Source organism: Cetorhinus maximus, chromosome 1 (assembly GCF_964194155.1).
Source record: "Cetorhinus maximus chromosome 1, sCetMax3.hap1.1, whole genome shotgun sequence".
NCBI lineage: Eukaryota > Metazoa > Chordata > Chondrichthyes > Lamniformes > Cetorhinidae > Cetorhinus > Cetorhinus maximus.
The window spans coordinates 236,195,893-236,222,366 of NC_135879.1; the positions used below are offsets into that span (position 1 = coordinate 236,195,893).

The following is a 26,474-nucleotide window of genomic DNA, read 5'->3' on the forward strand; positions in this document are numbered from 1 at the left end:
TTTGAACTATCCAGTGGAGTATATTGAATTGGCTGAAGACGCGCATCTGTGATGCTGGGGACCTCAGTAGGAGGCCGCGATGGGATCTTCCACTCAGCACTCCTGGCTGATGATTGTAGCAAATTCTTCAGCCTTGTCTCCTTCACTGATGGTGCTGGGCACCCCCATCACTGAGGATGCGGCTATTTGCGGAGCCACCTCCTCTGGTTATTTGTTTAATGGTCCACCACCATTCATGAGTGGATGTGGCGGAAACTGGGCTGGAGCTGAACTAGAATATTCAGAATATTCTATGTGCTCCCGAGTAGTTTGTCTCACTATTATGTATTTGAACTAAATCACCATAATATTCATTCTTGACTGGATTACAAAAAAAAAAACCTGGTGCTATGCAGTCCCTCTTTCAGCAGAATAGTGATTTGGCATTTTGATGTGGTATTTTTTACAGTCTGCTGTTCAGAATTTTACATGGTTACATTTTTCACATCACTTTCTATTTCCAATTTCTTGCTCGATTGCCTTCTGTCAATCTGTTCTTCCCTTCCACATGTAGATTAAATAACTTCCATTAACGTTTCTTATACTCTGCATCCACAACTGCTGCAGCTGACTCTGGCTTGAATTCAATCTTTCTAAGGGCCTTCCAAAACTGTGATGCAATTTTCCTCACTCAGTCTATTCTGCAATCGACAATTCAAAACCCAGTCTCCTCAGTGCCTCCAGTCACTGCTGCGTGACTTCTCTCAACCTCTTTTCTATTGTGTCCACCCTTGTTGGTTCCCTGCGTGACAGGCCTTCATTCAGGACTTATAGTTTCCCAGTCATCACAAAAATGAGACTGGTCCTGATCCACTCAGATGGAAACCGTCTACTATTCAACCTTTCTGCACATTCTCAAATCACGGGGTTATTGGTAAGAGACAACGATGAAGAAATTAGAACTAGAAACTAGAAACTGGACTAGTAACCCGGAGACCCAGGGTAATGGTCTGGGGAGCCAGGTTTGAATCCCACCATGGCAGAGAGTGGAATTTGAATTCAACAAAAATTAGAAGTCCACTGATGACCATGAAATCATTGTCATTCATTGTAAAAACCCATCTGGTTCACCAATGTCCTTTAGAGAAGGGAATCTGCCATCTTTACCTGGCCTGGCCCGCATGTAATTCCAGGTCCACAGCAATGTGGTTCACTCTTAAATGCCCACTGAAATGGCCGAGCAAGTCACCCAGTTTCTCAAGGGCAATTAGAGGTGGGCAATAAATGCTGGCCTAGCCAGCGACGCCCACACCCTATGAATGAACAAAAAAAACAGTCTCAGAATAAGAGGTCAGCCATTTAAGACTGAGATGAGGAGACTTTTCTTCACTCAGAGGGTGGTGAATCTTTGGGAACTCTCTACCCCAGAGGGCTGTGGAAGTTCAATCCTTGAGCATGTTCAAGACAGAAATCATTAGATTTCCGGATAGCAATGACACCAAGGGAAATGGAGATAGTGGGGGAAAATGGCATAAGAGGTAGATGATCAAACATCTCTTTGAATGGCGGAGCAGGCTTGATGGGCCAAATGGCCTTCTTCTGCTCCTATTTCCTATGTTCCTACTGCCTCATCCCCGCTAGGTGGGAGGCCTCAAATATTCTAGCCCATCCCCTTAATTGGCAAACTAAGTGCTTTATGGTCAAAACTGCACTTTTTGACGTGGGGTCGCTGTCGTACTGTAGGAGCCGCAAGATCCCACTAACAGCAATGTGACTCACGGCCAAAGAATCTGTAGGTGTTGGCTGCTAGTAAGATGTATGTCCAAAATGAGCATCAACTGGTCTGCCAGCAATATTCCACAGCAGCAGGTTCCATCGTATCGCTCCAATCAGCATGCCTGCAACAAGGCTGCTGTGGAAATAAGGCCCCAGTCCTTCAACTTAGGCAAAGATAAGAAACTGACTCACTTTGGTGTTGGGGGCAACTTGCAGGACAGACAGCCTTTGTGCACTTTGAGGTGAAACAAATTTCGCTCATGTATAGGAATGAGCAAGTGCTTATTTTGGGATATTACTGAAGCTGTGCTGTTGTCATCAACAGGATGTGTGGTTACAGAGCAGCACTGTATGCATGTGTATTGATGTAGTACTATATGCAGCAGAGCAATTCAATGACTGGATTGATCTATACTGTTCATCTGCCTCAGCCCTAAGCTCTGGGATTCCCTAAACCTATCCTGATCTCTTTTATCTCCTTTAAGACCAATTTTTGACCAAGTGTTGTGTCACACTCCCTAATATCTCTTTATGTGTCTCTATATCAGATGTTGTTGAATCATGCTCCTGTGAAGTTCCTTAAGGGTTTTTTTATTACTTTAAAGATGCTATAAAAACCCAAGTTGTTGATGTCTCATTGAGGTGTTTCAGTTGATTCAAGGATTTGATAGGGTAGATGGAGTGAAATGATTTCCTCTAGTGGGGGAGACCAGAACAGTAGAATGTAGCCTTAAAGTTTGAGCTAGGCTGTTCAGCGGTGATGCCAAGAAACACTTCCTCACACAAAGAGTAGTGGAAATCTGGAACTCCCTCCCCTAAAAATCTTGAGTGATAGATTCTTGTTAGCCAAGGTGGGTAGATAGAGATAAGATATAGACCATGGAATGGTGGGAAGAGACTTGTTGTGCTGAATGGTCTATGCTTGTTCCTCTAACCATGATGCACCTTGCCTCCACGAGCACAGAATTTCACCACCTAAAAATAACATGTTAAAGAAGAACAAAAACATGCGCTGAAGCTTGCTTATGTACCGTGGGGAAATGAGATGGTTTTTTTTTGCTGTTGATGTAAGAACAAATTTCAATTAAATACCAGCTCTGGTCAAAAACATGCTTCCTTCAGCTATTTCCTCTTAATAACATGCTGGTAGACTACAGAAGTAATAAAGATCCAGCATCATCAAGGGAATAGTGTAATAAGTTAAATCAGCTGTGAAGAATGACACATCTCCCCTTAGAAATAAATCCATCCTATTATTGCTTCTTTCTTCAGATAATATTCGTATTAAGGTGGAATGCCTTATTCACCTATTTTGATACCCATTCTCCCTAGGATGGCTTCCTGTCCTCCAGCCTCTGTAAACTTGAGCTCATCTAAATTCTGTATCCTAATTCGCACCAAGTCCTCGACACCCGTTACCTCAGCGTGAGCTGACGTGCATAGGCATATGCTTCAGCAAGTTAAAGTTCTCATCCCTGTGTTTCAATTTTTCCATGGCATCTTCCCCTCCCTACTTCTGTGATCTCTGTCAGCCCTACAACCCACCGGGATCTCGGTGTTACTTCAAACCTGGTCCTTTGCACGTCCCCAATTATCATTGTTCCATCTTCAGTGGCCATGTTTTCATCTGTCTAGCTCCCAAACTCTGGATTTCCACATCCGCCCCACCACCACTCCGCTAAACCTCTCTTATGGCACACCTTAAAATCTGCCTGTTTTGATCAAGCATTTGGCAACCTGTCCTAAAACCTCTTCATGTGGATGTCGAATATTAATCCTTAACCGACTGATACATTCCTTCAAATTTCTGTCTTCTGCTGCTGTAAACTAGGTTTGTGTGTTTACTGTGTATAGTATGGATATGTGGCTAGACTCTGCATCATAAAGTTTGGGCCTGCCATAGATATTAACTCAGGTATCGGTAGAGTATCAGTCAATTGCATAAGTGGTTTTGATTGCCTGATTTTTGTTTTATGATTGTGGATCCTTGACTGCTTATTCCTGCTGCCGTCCACACAACGCAACCCCCCACCTCTCCTCACACCCACCGCCTCCCCGCCCTGCCTAACCACCAGACTTGCACTGAATCTGTTGGTGTGGAAATGGGACAATGGAACTCCATTGCAATACAGATCAGATCTCTGTGTCTTAACCATGTGTACTCCTTTAATCCATCCGATGGAGTCCGCACCACCTGAGATATCATTTGGTTCATCCTCAGGTTATTGCCTTAGGCCCAACAACCTTCAGCTGCTTCATCAATGACCTTCCTTCCATCATAAGGTCAGAAGTGGGGATGTTCATTGATGATTGCACAATGTTCAGCACCATTCACAACTCCTCAGATACTGAAGCAGTCCATGTCCAAATGCAGCAAGACCTGGACAATATCCAGGCTTAGGCTAACAAGTGGCAAGTAACATTCACGCCACACAAGTGCCAGGCAGTGACCATCCCCAACAAGAGAGAAACCAACCATCTCCCCTTGACATTCAATGGCATTATCAATGTTGAATCCTCCACTATTAACATCCTGGAGGTTACCATTGACCAGAAACTGAACTGGACTAGCCATGTCAATACTGTGGTGACAAGAGCAGGTCAGAGGCAAGGAATCCTGCGGCGAATAACTCACCTCCTGACTCCCCAAAGCCTGTCCACCATCTACAAGGCACAAGTCAAGAGTGTGACGGAATACTCCCCACTTGCCTGGATGAGTCCAGCTCCAACAACACTCAAGAAGCTTGACACCATCCAGGGCAAAGCAGCTCGCTTGATGGGCACCACATCCACAAATGTTCGCTCCCTCCACCACCGATGAACAGTGGCAGCAGTGTGTACCATCTACAAGATGCACTACAGAAAATCAACAAAACTCTTTAGGTAGCACTTTCCAAACCCACGACCACTACCACCTAGAAGGACAAGGGCAGCAGATGCATGGAAATACCACCACCTGGAAGTTCCCCTCCAAGCCACTCACCATCCTGACGTGGAAATGTATCACCATTCCTTCACTGTCGCTGGGTCAAAATCCTGGAATTGCCTCCCTAACAGCATTGTGGGTATGGACTGCAGTGGTTCAAGAAGGCAGCTCACCCCCACCTTCTCAAGGGCAATTAGGGATGGGCAATAAATGCTGGCCTAGCCAGCGAAGCCCACATCCTGTTAAAATGAATTCAAAAAAAAAATCAGTTGCTCTCATCCACCTACAGGACACCCGATACTGATGGAAGTCACTTGGCAGAAATACTTTCGAAATATTGGAACATAGCTACAGGAGAAAGCCACTCAGTCCCTTAAGCATGCTCCCACCATTTAATTAAACCTTGTCTGGTCTGTAGCATAATTCTAACAATCTAGCTTGGTTATACCCTTTCTTAACAAAAATCTATCAATCTTGGTTTTGAAATTTTCATTTGACCCCTACCCTCCCCCTCCTCAATAATTTTTGTGGGGGGAGATTCCAGATTTCCACTACCATTTGTGTGAGAAAATGCTTCCTGATCTCACCCATGAATGGCCTAGCTCTGATTAGGCCTCCTTGTTCTGCTTTCTCCAGCCAGAGGTAATCATATAAGCGGCAAGGACACCCGATCCCACACCCACAGGGTCCTCTTAAATATGCAGATTAGATTCCGATGACATCATTGGGGCTCCTGTTATTTTAACCTGAAGCTTGAATAGTGTTCTCATGAATGCAATACAATTGTAGCAAGACTTCATTATTCCTATACTCCAATCCCATTGGTGACTCCCTATCACGTCAGGCCTGCAATGAGCTGGATCAAGAGTCGGATAAGGTCCAGTAAAGTTGTCCTTTAATTTTATTTTGCGGTTTTTCATGTCGGCTACATTCCACCATGTCCCACACAAGGACACCTTGGGCCTCCCTTGTCCAACTGCGATGTGCTTACTTGGGTGCCGAGGACCGTTGCCGTGGGAACCAGTGACGTTGTCCTGTCAGTTTAGGTACAGGAATACAAGAGCTAGGAGCAGGATTAAACCACACAGCCCACTGAGCCTGCTCCACTCTTCAATATGATCATGACTATACTGGACTACAACTCCACTTTCCTGCCCACTCCCTCAATTCCCTGAGGCACCAAAAATCTGTCTATCCCAGCCTTAAATATAATCAACAAAGGACCATCCACAACCCTCTGGGGTAGAGAATTTCAAGGATTCACAACCCTTTACATGAAGAAACTTCTCCTCATTGAGGTCCTAGGTGATCAACCCTTTATCCTGAGACTGTTGTCCCCAAGTTCTAGATTCCCCAGCCAGGGGAAACAACCTCTCAGTGTATAACTTGTCAAAACCCTTTAGAATCTTGTATGCTTCAATGAGATCCCCTTTCATTCTTCTAAACTCTGGAAAATATAGGCCCAATTTACTCAGCCTCTCATCATAGGACAACTCTCTCATCCCAGGGACCGATTTAGTGAACTTTGCTGTACTGCCTCTTCTTTTAATCCGACACTATATTTAACTTCCTGAGAAAGTCACAAATGGATCTTTCTTACTGAGCTTTTGTTTTTCAATGGAATGTATTTTTGTTTTATATTTTGAATTGTTTCTTTGAATGTTTCCCCGTGTTTATTTATTGCCATACCCTTGTACACAAAAAGCAGGACAAATCCAACCCGGCCAATCACCACCCCATCAGTCTACTCTCGGTCATCAGTAAAGTAATGGAAGAGGTTTTCAACAGCGCTATTAAGCAGCACTTGCTTAGCAATAACCTGCGCACTGATACCCAGTTCGTGTTCTGCCAGGGCCACTCAACTCCTGACGTCATTACAGCCTTGGTTCAAACATGGACAAAAGAGCTGAACTCACGAGGTGAGATGAGAGTGACTGCCCTTGACATCAAGGCCGCATTTGACCAAGTGTGGCAGCAAGGAGCCTTAGCAAGACTGGAGTCAATGGGAATCAGGGGCAAAACTCTCCACTGGTTGGAGTCATACCTAGCACAAAGGAAGATGGTTGTGGTTGTTGGAGGTCAGTCATCTCAGCTCCAGGGCATCACTTCAGGAGTTCCTCAGGGTAGTGAACTCGGCCCAACCATCTTCAGCTGCTTCGTCAATGACCTTCATTCCATCATAAGGTCAGAAGTAGGGATGTTCGCTAATGATTACACAATGTTCAGCACCATTCACGACTCCTCAGATACTGAAGCAGTCCATGTCCAAATACAGCAAGACCTGGACAAGTGGGCTGACAAGTGTCAAGTAATATTCGCGCCACACAAGTGTTAGGCAATGACCATCTCCAACAAGAGACAACCCAACCATCGCCTCTTGATGTTCAATGGCATAACCATCACTGAATCCCCCACTAGAAACATTCTGGGGGGTTACCATTGACCAGAAACTGAACTAGACTAGCCATATAAATACTATGGCTCCAAGAGCAGGCCAGAGGCGAGGAATCGTGTGACGAGTAACTCACCTCCTGACTCCCCAAAGCCTGTTCACCATCTACAAGGCACAAGTCAGGAGTGTGATGGAATACTGCCCACTTGCCAAGATGAGTGCAGCTCCCAAAACACTCAAGAAGCTTGACATCGTCCAGGACAAAGCAGTCTGCTTGATTGGCACCACATCCACAAACATTCACCCCCCTACCACCAACGCACATAAAAGCAGTGTGCACCATCTAGAAGATGCACTGCAGGAATTCACCAAGTCTCCTTAGACAGCACTTTCCAAACCCACGACCACTAGCACCTAGAAGGACGAGGGCCGCAGATAGGTGGAAATACCACCACCTGGATGTTCCCCTCCAAGCTATACACCATCCTGACTTGGAAATATATCGTCTTTCCTTCACTGTTGCTGGGTCAAAATTCTGGAACTCCCTTCCTAACAGCACTATGGGTGGACCTACACCACATGGACTGCAGCAGTTTAAGGAGGCAGCTCACTACCACCTTCTTAAGGGCAACTAGGGATGGGCAATAAATGCTGGCCCTGTGAATGAATTAAAAACATGTCTATTTACCCAATCAACCTTAGCCAGTTCTCCCCTCATACCTATGTATGGTTTTGGTTAAGTTTAAGATTCATGTTTGTGATTGGAGTATACCATTTTCAAACTTTAAACAGAATTCAATTGTATTATGATCACTATTTCCCAGTGGATCTTTCATTATGAGATTACTAATTAACCTTGCCTCATTACACGATACTAGGTCTAAAATAGCTTGATCCCTAATTGGGTTCACAACTTATTGCTCCAGGAAACTGTGACAAAAACATTCTACAAACTCAGCTTCTAGACCAGGCTTGGCAATTTGATTGGTCCAGACTATATGAAGATTAACGTCCCCATAATTGTTCCATTGCCTTTATTACATACTCCAATAATTTCTTTGTTTAATGCTCTGTCCAACAGTATAACCACTGTTAGGGGCCTTACCATTCCTAATCTCTACCCATGTTGATTCTACTTCATGATCTTTTGAGCCAAGTTTCTTCCTCACTAATGTCTTTATGTCAGGCAGTGACTTCTACCAGATTTGGGCTGGTATGAGGGCCTGAAAATTAAAATAAAGCACGGGAATTAAAATCTTCTGGAATGTAACAAGCAAGCTCAGTGCTTGACCAGGCTTCTAGCATAGACCAACCCTGTTTCAATGAAAGTGAATATTGCATGGGGCATATAAAGTGGTATCTGAAGTGAAACTGTCCATTTTGCGCTGAAATCCAAGATGAATTTCTACCCCTATACTCATCGCATTTGACCTGTTTTATTTGTCCTTGGGATGTGAGCATCATTGGCTGGGCCAGCATTTATTGCCCATCTTTAATTGCCTGTGACAAGGTGGTGGTGAGCTGTCCTCTTAAACCGCTGTAGTCCATGTGGCATAGGTACACCCACAGTGCTGTTAGCAAAGGAGTTCCAGGATTTTGACCCAGCGACAGTGAAGGAACAGTGATATATTTGCAAGTCAGGATGGTGTGGGATGTGGAGGGGAAGTTGTAGGCAGTGATGCTCCCATGAGTCCACCCACTTTGTTCCTGTAGGTGGTGGAGGTCATAGGTTACAGCTTTGGAAGGTGTTGAAGGAATCTTTATGAGTTGCTGCAGTGCATCTTGTAGATGGTACACAGTGCTGCTACTGTGCACCAGTGGAGGGAGTGAATGTTTGCGGATGGGGTGCCAATCAAGTGGGCTGCTTTGTCCTGGGTGGTATTAAGCTTCTTGAGTGTTGTTGGAACTCATCCAGGCAAGTGGAGAGTATTCCATCACACTGCTGACTTATCCCTTGTAGATTGTGGACAGGCTTTGGGGAATCAGAAGTCTTTTTATCTTTTCATGCTGTTCTCCCAATAAGTAGTATTGGGATCATTTTAAACCTCACGGTCTGGTTGATAATCTGGCTGAATGGATTGCTCTTCCCCATTCACCCCTCCTAATTGTAAAACATGCCTGATTTTGAAGGAATGATAATTGAATGAGTTCGATAATGGATGAGCGATCTGATCTGTCAGGTCAGTATCCAGGTGGTGAAGATGAAAATTAATTTAATTGGCTCCTGACTGAGGTACAGTCCACTTCCCTGGACCTGACAGAATTAACCATTCTTCACGTCTGTGTCTCAGTGAACGAGCATCCACTGACTACACCGAATTGCGGCGATCATTTCATTCTCCCTTTTTACTGAAACTTAACATGAAAGGAAAGTGAGGGCAGCAGTGGTCACCTGGTCACATGAAGTGGGTCACAGCAACGTGCCCTGAGTTCCTCCACATCAAGTATATTATTTAAATGCAGATTCCTGCTGGTCTTGTAAGTGCTTTAAAGGAGAGAAATGAGGTGAAGAGGTGGGGAAATTTACAAATCATCGATCTGACACAATGAAGCCAAAAATGTTGAGAATGCAAAGGTATTACACCGATGGGGTGGATGGACAGCTCATGAAGATAAGGCAGAGTAGAGAAAGCTTTAATCTAAATCCAGCCAGTTTGACCCCTCTCCTGTTTGGTTCGGGTACTAGCTGTGTGAACTCAATACTGACTTATTCCCCACTGCGAACATTGCTCACCTGGAGTGAGCAGACAAAGGACATAATGCAAATCGACTTCTGCTGATGGGTTTCAATTGCTCTCGGTGCAGTTGCTCTGCAGTTTGAATTCAGTAAGCAGACAGAACTAAAATTGCGAGCCAGGATTCTGAAGGTGCATTGCTCAAGAGGAAACATTAGTCATGTTTGGTTCTCATCACAATTCCCAATGAAAACGGAGTATGGAGACTATTTGTTAATTCATTGAGGCCAAAAGTCCGAGAACTGAGTCATATTTCTATTTATATCATGACTTGGGAGGAGCAGCGCTTGACTTTTTCCATTGCAAAGTTAGATCTGGCACCATAATTCAACCCTTTTTTTAATTGTTCATGGTGTGTGGGCATCGCTGGCAAGGCCAGCATTAATTGCCCATCACTAGTTGCCCCAGAGAAGGTTGGGATGAGCTGCCTTCTTATCCACTGCAGTCCATGTTACGTATATACACCTACATGTGTTTTTAGGGAGGGAGTTCCAGAATATTAATCCTATGACAGTGAAGGCACAGCAATATAGTTCCAAATCAGACTTTTGTCTGACTTGGAGGGGAATTGTAGAATGTGGTATTCTCACTTTCCTTGTCCTTTGAAGTGGTAAAGGTCGTGGTTTTGGAAGATGCTATTGAAGGAGCCTTGCTGAGTTGCTGCAGTGCCTCTTATTGATGTTCCACACTTCAGCCACTGTACAAGGGTGGTGAAAGAAATGAATGTACAAGGTGTTTAATGTGGTGCTGACCAAGTGGGTGTCAAGCTTCTTGAGTGCTGGTACAACTGCACTCACCCAGGAAAGTCGAGGCCAGCATTTGTTGCCCATCTCTAATTGCTTTAGAGGAGGTGGTGGTGAGCTGACTTCTTGAAACACTGTGCAGTCCATCTCTGGTCCACTTAAGTTTCTGGCAAATTGTAACCCCCAGGATGTTGATGATGGGGGATTCAGCAATAACATATGCCACTGAATGTGGCATAGTGGTAATATTACAGGTTGTGAAATTCAGAGGTTTAGGTTAATGCTCTGGGGATATAGGTACAAATCACACTTTAGCAAAATTTAAGTTCAATTAATTAATAAATCTGGAATCAAAAGTTAGTCTCAGTAATGATGACTGTGAAACCACTGAATTGTTGTAAAAGGTATGATGTGATGTGGTGGGCATCACGGAGACATGGCTGCAAGGGGATCAGGACTGGGAGCTAAATATCCAAGGATACACATCCTATCGAAAAGATAGGCAGGTTGGCAGAGGGGGTGGGGTTGCTTTGTTAGTAAGAAATGAAATTAAATCGATAGCAAGAAATGTCGTAGGGTCAGATGATGTAGAATCTGTGTGGGTAGAGTTGAGGAACCGCAAAGGTCAAAAAACCATAATGGGAGTTACGTACAGGCCTCCGAACAGTAGTCAGGATGTGGGGCACAAGATACACCAGGAGATAGAAAAGGCGTGTAAGAAAGGCAAGGTTACAGTGATCATGGGGGATTTCAATATGCAGGTAGACTGGGAAAATCAGGTTGGTAGTGGATCCCAAGAAAAGGAATTTGTGGAATGTCTATGAGATGGCTTTTTGGAGCAGCTTGTGGTGGAGCCCATTAGGGAACAGGCAATTCTAGATTTAGTGATGTGTAATGAAGCAGATTTGATAAGTGAGCTTAAGGTGAAGGAACCCTTAGGAGGAAGTGACCATAATATGATAGAATTTACCCTGCAATTTGAGAGGAAAAAGCTGGAATCAGATGTAACGGTATTACAGTTGAATAAAGGCAACTACAGAGGCATGAGGGAGGAGCTGGCCAGAATTGACTGGGCGATGAGCCTAGCAGGAAAGACAGTGGAACAGCAATGGCAGGAGTTTCTGGGAGTAATTTGGGAGACACAGCAAAAATTCATCCCTAGGAAGAAGAAGCATAATAAAGGGAGGGCGAGGCAACCATGGCTGACAAGGGAAGTCAGGGACACACGACAGCATAAAAGCTAAAGAGAAAGCATACAATGCGGCGAAGAGCAGTGGGAAACCAGGGGATTGGGAAGCCTACAAAGACCAACAGAGGACAACTAAAAAAGAAATAAGGAGGGAGAAGATTAAATATGGGGGTAAACTAGCCAGTAATATAAAAGAAGATTGCAAGAGTTTTTTTAGATGTATAAAGGGTAAGAGAGAGGCAAAAGTGGACACTGGGCCGCTGGAAAATGACGCTGGAGAAGTAGTAGTGGGGAACAAAGAAATGGTGGAGGAATTGAATAGGTACTTTGCGTCAGTCTTCACGGTGGAAGACATGATTAACATCCCCAGAGTTCAAGAGAGTCGGGGGGCAGAGGTGAGTATGGTGGCCATTACCAAGGAGAAGGTGCTAGGAAAACTGAAAGCTCCGAAGGTGGATAAATCACCTGGACCAGATGGATTACACCCCAGAGTTCTGAAGGAGATAGCTGAAGAGATAGTGGAGGCGTTAGTGGTGATCTTTCAGGAATCACTGGAGTCAGGGAGGGTCCCAGAGGATTGGAAAATCGTTAATGTAACCCCCTGTTTAAGAAGGGAGTGAGGCAAAAGACAGGAAATTACAGGCTGATTAGCCTGACCTCGGTCGTTGGTAAGATTTTAGAGTCCATTATTAAGGATGAGATTTCAGAATACTTGGAAGTGCATGGTAAAATAGGGCAAAGTCAGCATGGTTTCATCAAGGGGAGGTCATGCCTGACAAATCTGTTAGAATTCTTTGAGGAGGTAACGAGTAGGTTAGACAAAAGAGAGCCAATGGATGTTATCTACTTGGACTTCCAGAAGGCCTTTGACAAGGTGCCGCACAGGAGGCTGCTCAGTAAGATGGTGTTAGAGGCAAGGTATTAGCATGGATAGAAGATTGGCTGTCTGGCAGGAGGCAGAGAGTGGGGATAAGGGGGTCCTTCTCAGGATGGCGGCCGGTGACTAGTGGAGTTCCGCAGGGGTCAGTGTTGGGACCACAACTTTTCACTTTATACATTAATAATCTAGATGAAGGAACTGAGGGCATCCTGGCTAAGTTTGCAGATGATGCAAAGATAGGTGGAGGGACAGGTAGTATTGAGGAGGCAGGGAGGCTGCAGGAGGATTTGGACAGGTTAGGAGAATGGGCAAAGAAGTGGCAGATAGAATACAACGTGGGGAAGTGTGAGGTCATGCACTTTGGTAGGAAGAATAGAGGCATAGACTATTTTCTAAATGGGGAGAGAATTCAGAAATCTGGAGTGCAAAGGGACTTGGGAGTTCTAGTCCAGGATTCTCTTAAGGTTAACTTGCAGGTTGAGTCGGTAGTTAGGAAGGCAAATGCAATGTTGGCATTTATTTCGAAAGGACTAGAATATAAAAGCAGGGATGTGCTGCTGAGGCTTTATAAGACTCTGGTCAGACCACATTTAGAATATTGTGAGCAATTTTGGGCCCCGTATCTCAGGAAGGATGTTCTGGTCCTGGAGAGGGTCCAGAGGAGGTTCACGAGAACGATCCCAGGAATGAAAGGCTTAACATATGAGGAACGTTTGAGGACTCTGGGTCTATACTCGATGGATCTGATTGAAACTTACAGAATACTGAAAGGCCTGGATATAGTGGATGTGGGGAAGATGTTTCCATTAGTAGGAGAGACTAGGACCCGAGGGCACAGCCTCAGAGTAACGGGAAGACCTTTTAGAACAGAGATGAGGAGAAACTTCTTTAGCCAGGGAGTGGTGAATCTATGGAATTCATTGCCACAGAAGGCTGTGGAGGCCAGGTCATTGAGTGCATTTAAGACCGAGATAGATAGGTCCTTGATTGGTAAGGGGATCAAAGGTTATGGGGAGAAGGCGGGAGAATGGGGTTGAGAAACTTATCAGCTATGATTGAATGGCAGAGCAGCCTTGATGGACCGAATGGCCTAATTTCTGCTCCTATGTCTTATGGTCTTATGGTCTAAAAGTAACCTGGTTCACTAATGTCTTTGAGTGAAAGAAATCTGCTGTCCTTACCTGATCTGGCTTACCTGTGCCTCTTGACCCATACCATGTGATTGACTCTTAAATAAACCTAGCAAGTCACTCATTTGCACCAAGCTCCTGCAGATGGTAATGCCATTGAAAATAAAGGGGATGTGGTAAGATTCTTTCTTGATGAAGATAGTTGTTGCCTGGCACTTGTGTGGCAAATGCAAATGTTACTTGCCCCTTATCAGTCAAGAGCCTGAATGTTGTCCAGGTCAGGCTGCATTCAGGCACGGACTGCTTCAGTAACTCAGTACCTGAGGAGTTGTGAATGGTATTGAAACCTGTGCAATCATCAGTGAACACCCGCACTTCTGACCTTATGTGCAGGGAAGGAAGTAGCTGAAGGTGGTTGGGCCTAGGACACTGAGGAAATCCTGCAGTGATGTCCTGGGACTAAGATGATTGGTCTCCAACAACCACAACCATCTTCCATTGTGCTAGTTAGGACTCCAGCTAGGGGAGAGTGTTCCCTCCGATTCCTATTGACTTTGATTTTGCTAGGGATCCTTGGGGTGGAATCTCCCAGATTTGCACGAAGTGCAATAGCGGGCGTGAAAAAAGATGTTTTACGCGCTGGCCGCAATGGCGGGTTTTTGTGCCATATCATCCCCTTCCCACCTCATTAATTATGCAGCCACGGGAAGCACAGGAAACATTGCTGGGGGGCAGTTTTTGATTTGCCTGACATGGCGTTAACTCGCCGCTTCCCCATGCCCGGCAACATATTTAAATTGCAGCCGCACGCGCACCTCTCAATGCTTCCAGCCCAGGACTAATCCGGTGAAGATATGGCCCCAAAAGCCAAGAAGAGTGCGGCCCCCCAATTCAGTGGCGCATCTGTGGGTTGCCTTCTGGATACCGTGGAGGCTCGCCGTGATGTCTTCCACCTTCCACCCCCGCTCTGGCTGCAGGGGGCCCATCAGCCTCACCACTCTGGCTTGAGAGGCGGCGGCAGAGGCGGTCATTGCCAATATTGCACACGAGAGGTTGGCCATCCAATGCAGAAAGCAGGTGAATGATCTCATCTGTGCCGCCAGGGTAAGGCAATCATCTCATCGCTCTAAACTCACACACTCACAAGGCCATCACTGGCATCACACTCACTGCCAGCTCAAGGGGCATCACCACCCATTCTCACTCACACACCCTCACATCTCCATCTGGCCTCATCTCCTCTGGAGACTGCCTCCTCAGCCCTCGCCATCTTTAATCCACATCCACAGATCAACGTGTGGTCCCACACACACCCTGGGATACCTCTCCTTCCCCAGTACAGCCTTCTTCCTGCAACCTCTTCCCTTGCCTGAGGCCACTTCTCCGCCTTTTCCAAGCAAGCCCTAACCCTGCAACCATTGAAAAGCCACCCTCGTCTTATGGCTGGTCTGCTCGGTAGAGAACTGCCCATGACCATCACTAAAAGTGATATGGTCCTGCCTGCGAAGCCTGGCGCTGATAACCGCGAGTGCTGCCCGAAGCAAGGTGGGCAAACCAACCTGGAAGTCCCGAGCGACATGCAGCTCGCCAGGTGCACGTCGCTTTTTACAGATGTAGTGCCCGGATGATCCAGCGTGGGTGTTGATTCCGGTGAGCAGGGCTTATAATGAGATGCTAAAGTATTGAAATTAGGTTCCTGATATGCAGCGGCAGGAAACGTGGACCGCCATTGACGGGTGGAGCGGACAATTACAAGCTGGTTTCATGACGATGTAAAACCGATTTTTGGCCTTCTTGCCCATATTGTCCGCTCATGCCCACCCGCTGCCAATGATTCCATCCTTGGTCTTGATCAAATATTACCTTGAAGTCAAGGGCAGTCACTCTCACCTCACCTCTGGAATTCAGCTCTTTTGTTCATGTTTGGACCATGCAAAGCTGCAATGAGGTCAGGGGTTGAGTGGCTCTGGCAGGACCCAAACTGATCATCAATGAGCAGATTATTGCTGTGTAAGTGTTTCTCTCCCAACCCCTGCTCTGGGGAGCTTAATATTCTCCAAACATCAATGGTCCACACCAGCTATCAAAGAAAAAAAAAACTTGCATTGATTGAGCAACTTTCATGATCTCAGGATGTCTCAATGTGCTCTGTTGTCAATTTAGAAGTGCAGTCACTGTTATAATTTAGGAAATGCAGCAGCCAATTTATGCATAGCAAGCTCCCACAAACAACCAAGAGACAATGAATAGATAATCTATTTTTTATGTATTGGTTGAGGGATAAATATTGGCCAAGACACTGGCGGGGGGGTGGGGGGTAACTCCCCTGTTCTTCCTTGAAGTAGTGTTGTGGAACTTTCAAGTCCTGAGAGGGCAAGTTGGGCCCCTGTTAATGTTTCATCTAAAATACGGCACTTCCAATGGTGCAGTGCTCCCTGTACTTCAGCCTTTTGGGCCCATGTTTGACTCTAGATCTGACAACAACAAAGGCCCCTTTCCATCATCAATTGTTAATAGTTCGCAAATGGAGCTGGTTGAAGCCTTATGATCCTTGAAAGGCTGCAATTGTTTTGGTTCCATTGAAATCTGGTTGGCTGAATTAAAGTGGCATCGCTGTGGTTTTCTGGGAGTTTATGGTCAGACATTCTGTTATTCTTGAGGGCTCTAAGCATTGTCATTAAGGAAACTTTATTTTAACCAGGCACAATTTATTAAGGGAGTGTGCAAGGGTTCTCCTCACAGCAGAGAAGGTGAAGGAGAGATTTAATAGGAATGTTCAAAATAAAGAGAAATATTTTTACACAATGCACTGCCGGAAAGGATATGGAAACAGATCTAATAATAAATTTCAAAAGTAAATTGGATATACACTTGAAATAAAAAACAATGCAGGGAAAGGAAAGGGGAATGGGACTAATTGAATAGGAATAAAACAGGCACAAAGATAAAAACAAAAAGCTAAAAGCTACTGCGGATGCTGGAAATCCAAAACAAAAACAGAATTACCTGGAAAAACTCAGCAGGTCCGGCAGCATCGGCGGAGAAGAAATCAGTTAACGTTTCGAGCCTTCATGGCCCTTCTGCCGAAGTTACAACACAGAAAGAGACCATTTAACCCCGCCAGCCCATGTCGGCATTTACCCTCCCCACGAGGGAACAGTCCGCATCACATTTACGCACTCTGTTCTTATATCCCTTCATTCCACTTCCCATCATTCAAACAAATGCAGAGTCTTCATTTCGACAGAGTGGTGATTCAGGAGAGGGGATGCGAAGAAGGAAGTTGGAAACCAGAGACAAAGAAAACACCTATCAGACAAAATGATATTTCTTGCATCCTGTTCAGGACTGTGAGATAAGAACTATTTGGACCCACTCGTGATGCAGAAGCAATTTTCCAGTCTTGGAGGCACTTGTGCTTTAGAGAGAGTTAAGAATACGTTCGGGCAAAATACGCATTTGGCACAGAGGAAACCAAGCTTGTTGGAACAGTTTTAGGAGCGGCAGAGTTGTTCTGGTTCCATTTGTGACCTGGCTTCAGTTTGATGGTTGTCAAAGGTGGCCTGATTTGTAAGATCCATTCTAGAGTTAATCAGATAGGAAAAGTTTGCCCAATTGTAGCTGTGGTATCTGCTATGGACTGAAATGCCACAGAGTATTTCTGACTATGCAAATATTTGAATGAACTATCAACAAAGGAGAAAGGTTTAAGTAGGAGGCACGTCTATTGAGATGGAATCATCGCTACATTACCAGTTGCATCACTGTACATTTTTGATGATATATTGTTACAATCCCAGCTGATGTTAACACTGGACAAGTCAGATCCCAGAGTGAAAACTGGGGCTTGATAGATCCTACTTTTTTTTTAGAAACCATGGAACAGAGTTACTGAACAAATTCACAGGAGTTTACCGATTAACTTTTAACATAAAGAATAAAACATTTATTAAACAAGGAAAAAAAAAGAACTATATTACACCAGACCAAAAGGTTGGAAAGATCTCAACACAAATGCAGGAAAATGATTCAAACTCACACCATTCCTTTTATCCCAGCAATACCCTTACAGACACAAAACCCAGTGAATATTTACCACTATCTTCATACCGAGGCTTCTGATTAGGCTGGCCCAGTTGCAAATGGCTTTCTTCCGATGGATTTCTGAGCATTGACTAGATGCTTTTTCTGCAGCTGGTCTCTTTCCCTGAGACACCCAAAACCATACTCTAAACTCGCTGTTACATCAACTGCACGAGTTCCCTAAATTTAATCCCCCAGCAGCCTTGCAGGAATTTCTTACCAGAGAGGCTAAAACTTCTGTCTTCACTCTCTGATATACATACTCTGAACTTCTTTTCTGTCTTTCTCTGTGTCTCTTTGTGTCACTGGTCAGCTGTCACTAGGTAACAGCACAGTTTTTTCTACCTTGTGTTTTTTTCCCCAAAAAATCACCAAACTATTAACCCCTTTGTAACCCATCTCTTCACTTTTTTTATTCGTTCATGGGGTGTGGGCGTTGCTGGCTAGGCCAGCATTTATTGCCCATCCCTAATTGCCCTTGTTCAGAGAGCATTTAAGAGTCAACCACAATGCTGTGGGTCTGGTGTCACATGTAGGCCAGACCAGGTAAAGATGGCAGATTTCCCTCCCTAAAGGACATTAGTGAATCTTTTTTCTTTTTTGCGACAATCGGCAATGGTTTCATGATCATCATTAGACTTATAATTCCAGATTTTTATTGAATTCAAATTTCACCATCTGCTGCTGTGGTGGGATTAGAACCTGCGTCCCCAGAGCATTACCCTGGAATACTTGTCCAGTTACAGGCGTTGTAAAAACTCATTAAAAATGCATGTATACAAACAAATTTGGAAAACCTGACTTTTTTTGCGAGGAGACCCTTCAGAATTCATGGCACCAAGTTCACAAACAAAAAACGAGATGAAACTGAAACCACATTCTACTTTTAAAAAATTCGTTCGTAGGATGTCGGCCTCGCTGGCTAGGCCAGCATTTATTGCCCATCCCTAATTGCCCTCATTCATAGGGCTTTTAAGAGTCAACCACATTGCTGTGAGTCTGGAGTCACATGTAGGCCAGACCAGGTAAGGGCGGCAGATTTCCTTCCCTAAAGGACATTAGTGAACCAGATGGGTTTTTACAACAATCGGCAATGGTTTCATGGTCATCACTAGACTTTTTTAATTCCAGATTTTTATTGAATTCATATTCCACCATCTGCCGTGGTGCGATTCGAACCCAGGTCCCCGGAGCATTGCCCTGAGTAGAAGTACAGGAGAAAGTGAAAAATGATTTACAAGGGTGACACCAGAACTGAGATTATACCTGGGAAAGATTGAACAGGCTGGAGCATTTTTTATTTGGATAAGACAAAACTTAGAGTGGATCTGTTAGATGTCTTTGAAATTATAAATGGGTTGGACAGGGTAGATATGGAGAGATTAGGCTGAGGGTAGATATGGAGAGATTAGGCTGAGGGTAGATATGGAGAGATTAGGCTGAGGGTAGATATGGAGAGATTAGGCTGAATTTTCCAGTGAGGGGTTGGGGCCATATCCAGGACTAAGACCGTGTATGGCCTCAGCACACCTTCCAGGGCAACTTTACATCAGGCGGCCTCCTAATTGGCCACCTCCACGTGCGTCGTTCAGTGGCAGTGGCAGACCAGGGAAAGCAGAAGGCCCGTGGTAATGTCCCGATGGCCACCCTACTGAGAGAGGTGAGTCAGGCTCGAGAAGAGGGAGGCTTAGGTGGTGTCTCAAAGAGAAGTGACCGCGAAGGTCTCCATCTTCACTGGCGAGAAAGATGGCAGAATACCGTAAGGGGCCTGAGGGTGGAGAGTTGACCACACCCCCCCACCTGCTCCCACCACCTCCTGTGAGCATTGCCACCCCCGATGCTGCCAATTAACTCAGCCACCAATGACCTGCCAGCCTCCTGGCGAGAGGCTGCGTCTGCACTACTGCTACCGGGGTGGTGGGGGGGGGGCGCTGTCATGTGGCACCAGGGAAGATGCAGCACAGGGGTACAATGGTTTTTGACTGGGGCCATATTTGACTTCATTTCCTGTCCGCCTCAGCGGAGAGTCTTGCTGATTCCTGTAACAGTCCGCCCCTGGGAAAGTTGCTCACAGGTGGGACAGCATCAGGGAGCCATGTTTCTCTCCACCTTCTTGGCCCCCACCCACCTCCAAGCCTGTCTCTCCAGGGCCAGGAAACATTGGGAGAAAATCCAAAACTAAAGGCCATAAATTAGGAGCAGGAGTAGGCTACTCATCCCTCAATCCTGCTCTGCGAAGACAAATAAATCCAATTGGGAAATAAGGAGAAATTTCTTTGCTCAGATTTGTTAACTTTCTGCTGTCACAGGGAATGGTTGAAGTAAATAACTCTGGTGCTTTCAAAAGCAAACTGGATGAACACGTGAGAGAAAAGGGAATATAAAGATCTGCTGAAAGGAGAAGGCCAGGCAGATGGAATGGGAGTGTAACACTGGCACAGGTGATGGGCTGAATGGCCTGTGTCTGTGCTGTGTATATTATGCATTTCCACACAATTCCCAATTCAGCATCTTTTCATAGATGAGTTAGAATATGGAAAATTGTATTGTCGCACTAGGTTGCACTATTCTGGTGTTAGAAATATTTTTCACTGATAGCCCCTGTGTGATATCTGATTTGAAAGTAATCTCTTGGTGCAAGTTTGGACAGACTGCAACTGCTGTGTCATCAGCTCTGTTGGGAATCCCTCTCCAAATCCTTTTTTGCATCCCTACCATTTCTCTGTCTTCCATAAGATACTGCTGAAAAACTGCTTATTTGGCAAAACATTTGCTCACCTGTCCTAATGTCTTCTTTATTGCCTGTAAGGCCATTTGGGATGTCCTCAGGCCATGAAAGCCACTATAGAAATGCAAGGCCTTTCTTTTTTCCATCAATATATCTGACAGGGGTTACCTGCAAAGTTAAGGCTGTGTTATTATTCAGAAGTAGCCCCACTTGGCTTCTTTCTTTATCTTTTATAGCTATGCAATTGGAACAAACATGCACATTGCAATCCTTTCAAATGCAAGAGAACTTTATTGACACCTCATCAACTTACAAAATATTCACTCCAGTGTAGCCCCTAATGATAACCTGTGGCGTTGTCCCGGTGATGGCACCTTGTGCTCTGGCTAAAATTCCAGAAATTAGCAATTGCAGTTGTTCCACATCGCTCTCGATTACAACATATATCAAGCAATTAATATAACCAAAGTCCACAAGCTTGATATATTTAAGGTGACAAAACTAGATAGCGTCGCATATTCTGGTGAGGAGATTTAGTACTTCCCCATATCTCCAGATGGCAGGGTATAGGGGGAGGGGAGGACGGTCCAATCAAGTCGAACCAAGTTTTAGCTGCATTCCGCTCTGACTGGGTTGGTCAGACCGTTGCAGCACAGAAGGAGGCCATTCAGCCCATTGAATCTGCGCCATCTCTCTGTAAAAGTGACTCAGCTAGTTCCACTCCCTGCCTTTTCCCCGTAGCCCCGAAATTATTTTCTCTTCAGATAATTGCCCAATTCCCTTTTGAAAGCTATGACGGTATCTGTCACAACCACACTCTCAGGCAGTACATTTCAGGCCCTAACCACTCACTGTGCGACAAAGGTTTTTCCACATGTTCGTTTGCAAATCACCTTAACTCGGTGCCCTTTGGTTCCACCAACGGGAACTGTTTCTTGCTATCTACCCGGTCCAGACCTTTCATGATTTTGAGTTTCTAGTTTCAGGTCTGGACAGCTGTTGAATACATACCACCTAGGTTGAAAGGCGTGGGGTAGATAGAAATATATCTATTTTCAGGTCTGAAAAGTTTCTGAGTACATATCCTGAATAAAGATATGAATGCATTAGAAGCAATTCAGAGAAGGTTCACTTGACTGATACCTGGGAAGGGGGGACGGATGTTGGGGTTATCTCATGAGGAAAGGTTGAAAAGGTTGGGCCTGTATCCATTGGAGTTTAGAAGAATGAGAGGTGATCTTATTGAAACATATAAAACCCTGAGGGGACTTGACAGGGTGGCTGCAGAAAATTTGTTTACCCTTTGGGAGAGACACGAACTAGGGGACGCAGTTTAAAAATAAGGGGTCTCCCATTTAAGATGGAGATGAGAAGAATTTTTTTTTAACCAGCATTGGAATTGGGGGCGGGGTCACTGAATATTTTGAAGGCCGAGACACATAGATTCTTGACTAACAAGGGAGTCATAGGTTATCAGGGGTAGGCAGAATGTGGAGTTGAGGCCACAATCAGATTAGCCATAATCTTATTTTAATTTGTTCATGGGATGTGGGCACCGCTAGCTAGGCCAGCATTTATTGCCCATCCCTAATTGCCCTTGTTCAGAGGGCATTTAAGAGTCAACCACATTGCTGTGGGTCTGGAGTCACATGTAGGCCAGACCAGGCAAGGACAGCAGATTTCCTTCCCTAAAGGGCATTAGTGAACCAGATGGGTCTTTATGACAACCAGCAATTATTTCTTGGTCATCATCAGGCTTTTAATTGCAGATTTTTATGAATTCAAATTCCACCATTTGTTGTGGTGGGTTTCAAACCCACGTCCCCAGGCATTACCATGAGTTTCTAGAATATTAGTCCAGTGACAATACCACTATACCACCATGGAGTAGGCTTGAGGGGCAGTGTGGTCTACTCCTGCTCCTATTTCATATGTTTGCATGTACAGTCCACACTAAATGACACAAATGGGCCGAAGGGCCTCTTCTGCACTCCGTGATTCCGTGATTCTGTGACACGGGGTAGATTATCAACTTGCCAGTGGACATTAAACTAGCATGCACAGGCCTTGTACTCAAATCCAAATGTTAAAATGACACCAAATAGAAAAACTTGGCTTACAAAGTGTGGCTTAAATATAAAGCTGGCTACTTGAACAAGGTGCTAAATGATTGCAGATATCTCTGGTGCTCTATCACCGTAACACTTAATGCCTTAGGAACATAGGAACATAGGATTTAGGGGCAGGAGTAGGCCATTCAGCCCTTCGAGCCTGCTCCGCCATTCAGTAAGACCATGGCTGATCTGGTCATGGTCTCAGCTCCACTTTCCTGTCTGGCCCCCATAACCCTTGACTCTCTTGCCCAACAAAAATTGGCCTAACTCGGCCTTGAATGAATTCAATGACACAGCCTCCACTACTTTCTCTTTACCAGTGGGTGCTGAAGAAAATTGGGGAGAGGAAAGGATGAACCCTCAGCCTCCGCATTATCTTCCTCTGACAAAGTTTCCTTTCCCTGCTTTCACCATTGTCCCCTTTTAGAAAGTCACACTTCCTCCTGTAGAGATTTTTACCCACAACAGTTGTAGCTCACAGACAGAGATTGGTCAGATTGAACTTCTGCTTTACCTTTCACAACATCTTACTTCCCAAATGCTTCAGGGCTGATCTCTGAAGCCCAAAAACAGAACAGATTTAATAGAATCCTTTCAAATTGTGTGAAGCGGTTAGGTAAAGTTAAAGGGGAGTCAATGATGAAAAATGTATATTTTCCACCTGATGACCTCAGGATGTCCCATTCATTCATTCATGGAATGTGAGCATCTCTGGCTTATTGCCCACCCCTAATTTCCCTTGAGAAGGTGATGGTGAGCTGCCTTCTTGAACTGCTGCAGTCCATGTGTTGTAGGTACACCCACAGTGCTGTTAGGGAGGGCGTTCTAGGATTTTGACCCGGCGAGAGTGAAGGAACGGCGAAATATTTCCAAGTCAGCATGATGTGAGCCTTGGAGGGGAACTTGCAGGTGGTGGTGTTCCCATGTGTCTACTGCCCTTGTCCTTCTAGATGGTAGTGGGCGTAGATTTGGAAAATGCTGCCTAAGCAGACTTGGTGAGTTCCTGCAGTGCATCTTGTAATGGTAGACACTGCTGCTACTGTGTGTTGGTGGTGGAGGGAGTGAATGTTTATGGATGGGGTGTCAACCAAGCAGGCTGCTTTGTCCTGGAAGGTGTCCAGCTTCTTGAGTGTTGTGGGAGCTGCACTCATCCAGGTAAATGGAGAGTATTCCATCACACTCCTGAGTTGTGCTTTGTAGATGGTGGACAAGCTTTGGAGAGTCAGGAAGCGAGTTGCTCATCGCATAATTCCTAGCCTCTGAAATGGCTAGTCCAGTTCAGTCTCTGGTCAATGATAATCCCCAGGATGTTGATAGTGGAGGAATCAGTGATGGTAATGCCATTGAATGTCAAGGGGCAATGGTTAAATTCTCTCTTATTGGAGATGGTCATTGCCTGGCACTTGTGTTGCGTGAATGTTACTTGCCACTTGTCAGCCCAAGCCTGGATATTGTCCAGGTCTTGCTGCATTTGGACATGAACTGCTTCAGTGTTTGAGGAGTTGTGAATGATGCTGAACATTGCGCAATTATCAGCGAACATCCCCATTTCTGACCTAATGATGGGAGGGAGGTCATTGATGAAGCAGCTGAAGGTTGTTGGGTCAAGGAAACAACCCTGAGGAACTCCTGCAGTGATGTTCTGGAGCTGAGATGACTGACCTCCAACAACCGCAACCGTTTTCCTTTATGCTAGGTATGACTGCAACCAATGGAAATTTTTCCACCTTGTACCCAATGACTTCAGTTTTGCTAGGGCTTCCTGATGCCACACAATAAATGCTGGCCTAAACAGCAAAGTCCACATCCATGAATGAATGAAAGAAAACAGACCAAGCTGGCCAAGTCCTAAAGGACATAGCTGCTAGATGGGTCTGTGGCAGGTGGTGAGGGAACCAACAAGAGGGAAAAACATACTTGACTTCATCCTCACCAACCTGGATGCCACAGATGCATCTGTCCATGACAGAATTGGTAGGAGTGATCACCGCATAGTCCTTGTGGAGAAGAAGTCTCGCCAACACACTGACAACACCCTCCATCGTGTTGTGTGGTACTATCACCGTGCTAAATAGGATAGATTTCAAACAGATCTAGCAGCTCAAGACTGGGCATCCATGAGATGCTGTGGGCCATCAGCAGCAGCAGAATTGTACTCAACCACAATCTGTAACCTCATGACCCGACATATCCCCCCCTCTACCATTACCATCAAGACAAGGGATCATCCCTAGTTCAATGAAGAGTGCAGGAGGGCATGTCAGGAGCAGCACCAGGCATACCTAAAAATGAGGCATCAACCTAATGAAGCTATAACACAGGACTACTTGTGCACCAAGCAGCATAAGCAGCAAGTGATAGACAGAACTAAGTGCAGCCTTGATGTCAAGCGCAGTCACTGTCACCTCACCTCAGGAGTTCAGCTCTTTTGTCCATGTTTGAACCAAGGCTGTAATGAGGTCAGGAGCTGAGTGGCCCTGGCGGAACCCAAGCTGAGCATCAGTGAGCAGGTTATTGCTAAGCAAGTGTCACTTCATAGCACTGTTGATGACCCCTTCCATCACTTTACTGATGATCGACAGTAGACTGAAGATGCTGTAATTGGATTTGTCCTGCATTTTGTGTACACGACAAACCTGGGCAATTTTCCACATTGCTGGGTAGATGCCAGTGTTGTAGCTGTGCTGGAACAGCTTAGCTCGGGGTGCAGCAAGTTCTGGAACACAAATCTTCAGTATTATTGCTGGAATATTGTCAGGGCCCATAGCCTTTGCAGTATCTGGTGCCTTCAGGCATTTCTTGATATCATGTGGAATGAATTGAAGTGGCTGAAGACTGACATCTATAATGCTATCTGAGGGACCTCCTGAGGAGGCTGAGATGGATCATCCACTCAGCATTTCTGGCTGAAGATTATTGTGAATGCTTCAGCCTTATCTTTTGCACTGCTGTGCTGAGCTTGGCTTCCCCATCATTGAGAATGGGGATGTTTGTGGAGCCTCCTCCTCCTGTTGGTTGCTTCATTTTCCACCACCATTCACAACTGGATGTGGCAGGACTGCAATGCGTAGATCTAATCCGTTGGTTATGGATTTGCTTAGTTCTGTCTATCACTTGCTGCTTATGCTGCTTGGTGCACAAGTAGTCCTGTGTTATAGCTTCACTAGGTTGATGCCTCATTTTTAGGTATGCCTGATGCTGCTCCTGACATGCCCTCCTGCACTCTTCATTGAACTAGGGATGATCCCTTGTCTTGATGGTAATGGTAGAGGGGGGGATATGTCGGGTCATGAGGTTACAGATTGTGGTTGAGTACAATTCTGCTGCTGCTGATGGCCCACAGCATCTCATGGATGCCCAGTCTTGAGCTGCTAGATCTGTTTGAAATCTATCCTATTTAGCACGGTGATAGTACCACACAACACGATGGAGGGTATTGTCAGTGTGTTGGCGAGACTTCTTCTCCACAAGGACTATGCGGTGATCACTCCTACCAATTCTGTCATGGACAGATGCATCTGTGGCATCCAGGTTGGTGAGGATGAAGTCAAGTATGTTTTTCCCTCTTGTTGGTTCCCTCACCACCTGCCACAGACCCATCTAGCAGCTATGTCCTTTAGGACTTGGCCAGCTTGGTCTGTTTTCTTTCATTCATTCATGGATGTGGACTTTGCTGTTTAGGCCAGCATTTATTGCCCATCCCTAAATGCCCTTGAGAAGCTGCCATCTTGAATCGCTGCAGTCTATGTATTAGTGCTCCTGAGTTACTCTTGGCAATGGACATTAAAGTTCCTCACCC

The 26,474-nt window shown here is 45.2% G+C and overlaps 1 protein-coding gene and 1 long non-coding RNA gene across 3 annotated transcripts in view; one reads left to right on the forward strand and one right to left on the reverse strand.

The window, feature by feature from the left end:
* The window catches only part of LOC144688041 (dedicator of cytokinesis protein 2-like), a 1,154,257-nt gene that overhangs the window by 34,399 nt on the left and 1,093,384 nt on the right, over positions 1 to 26,474 (forward strand). The gene's annotated exons all lie outside the window — the stretch shown is intronic.
* LOC144688187 (uncharacterized) overlaps positions 15,980 to 26,474 on the reverse strand; it is a 40,397-nt gene continuing 29,902 nt past the window's right edge. Inside the window, exons 2-3 of one of the 2 annotated variants that reach the window (XR_013578391.1) lie at positions 20,612 to 20,715; positions 15,980 to 17,380 (exon numbers count right to left, since the gene is read on the reverse strand). This is a non-coding gene — a long non-coding RNA (uncharacterized LOC144688187). Of the gene's footprint in view, positions 17,384 to 20,611; positions 20,716 to 26,474 lie in introns of both variants that reach the window. The other variant, XR_013578385.1, reaches the window with a different exon arrangement.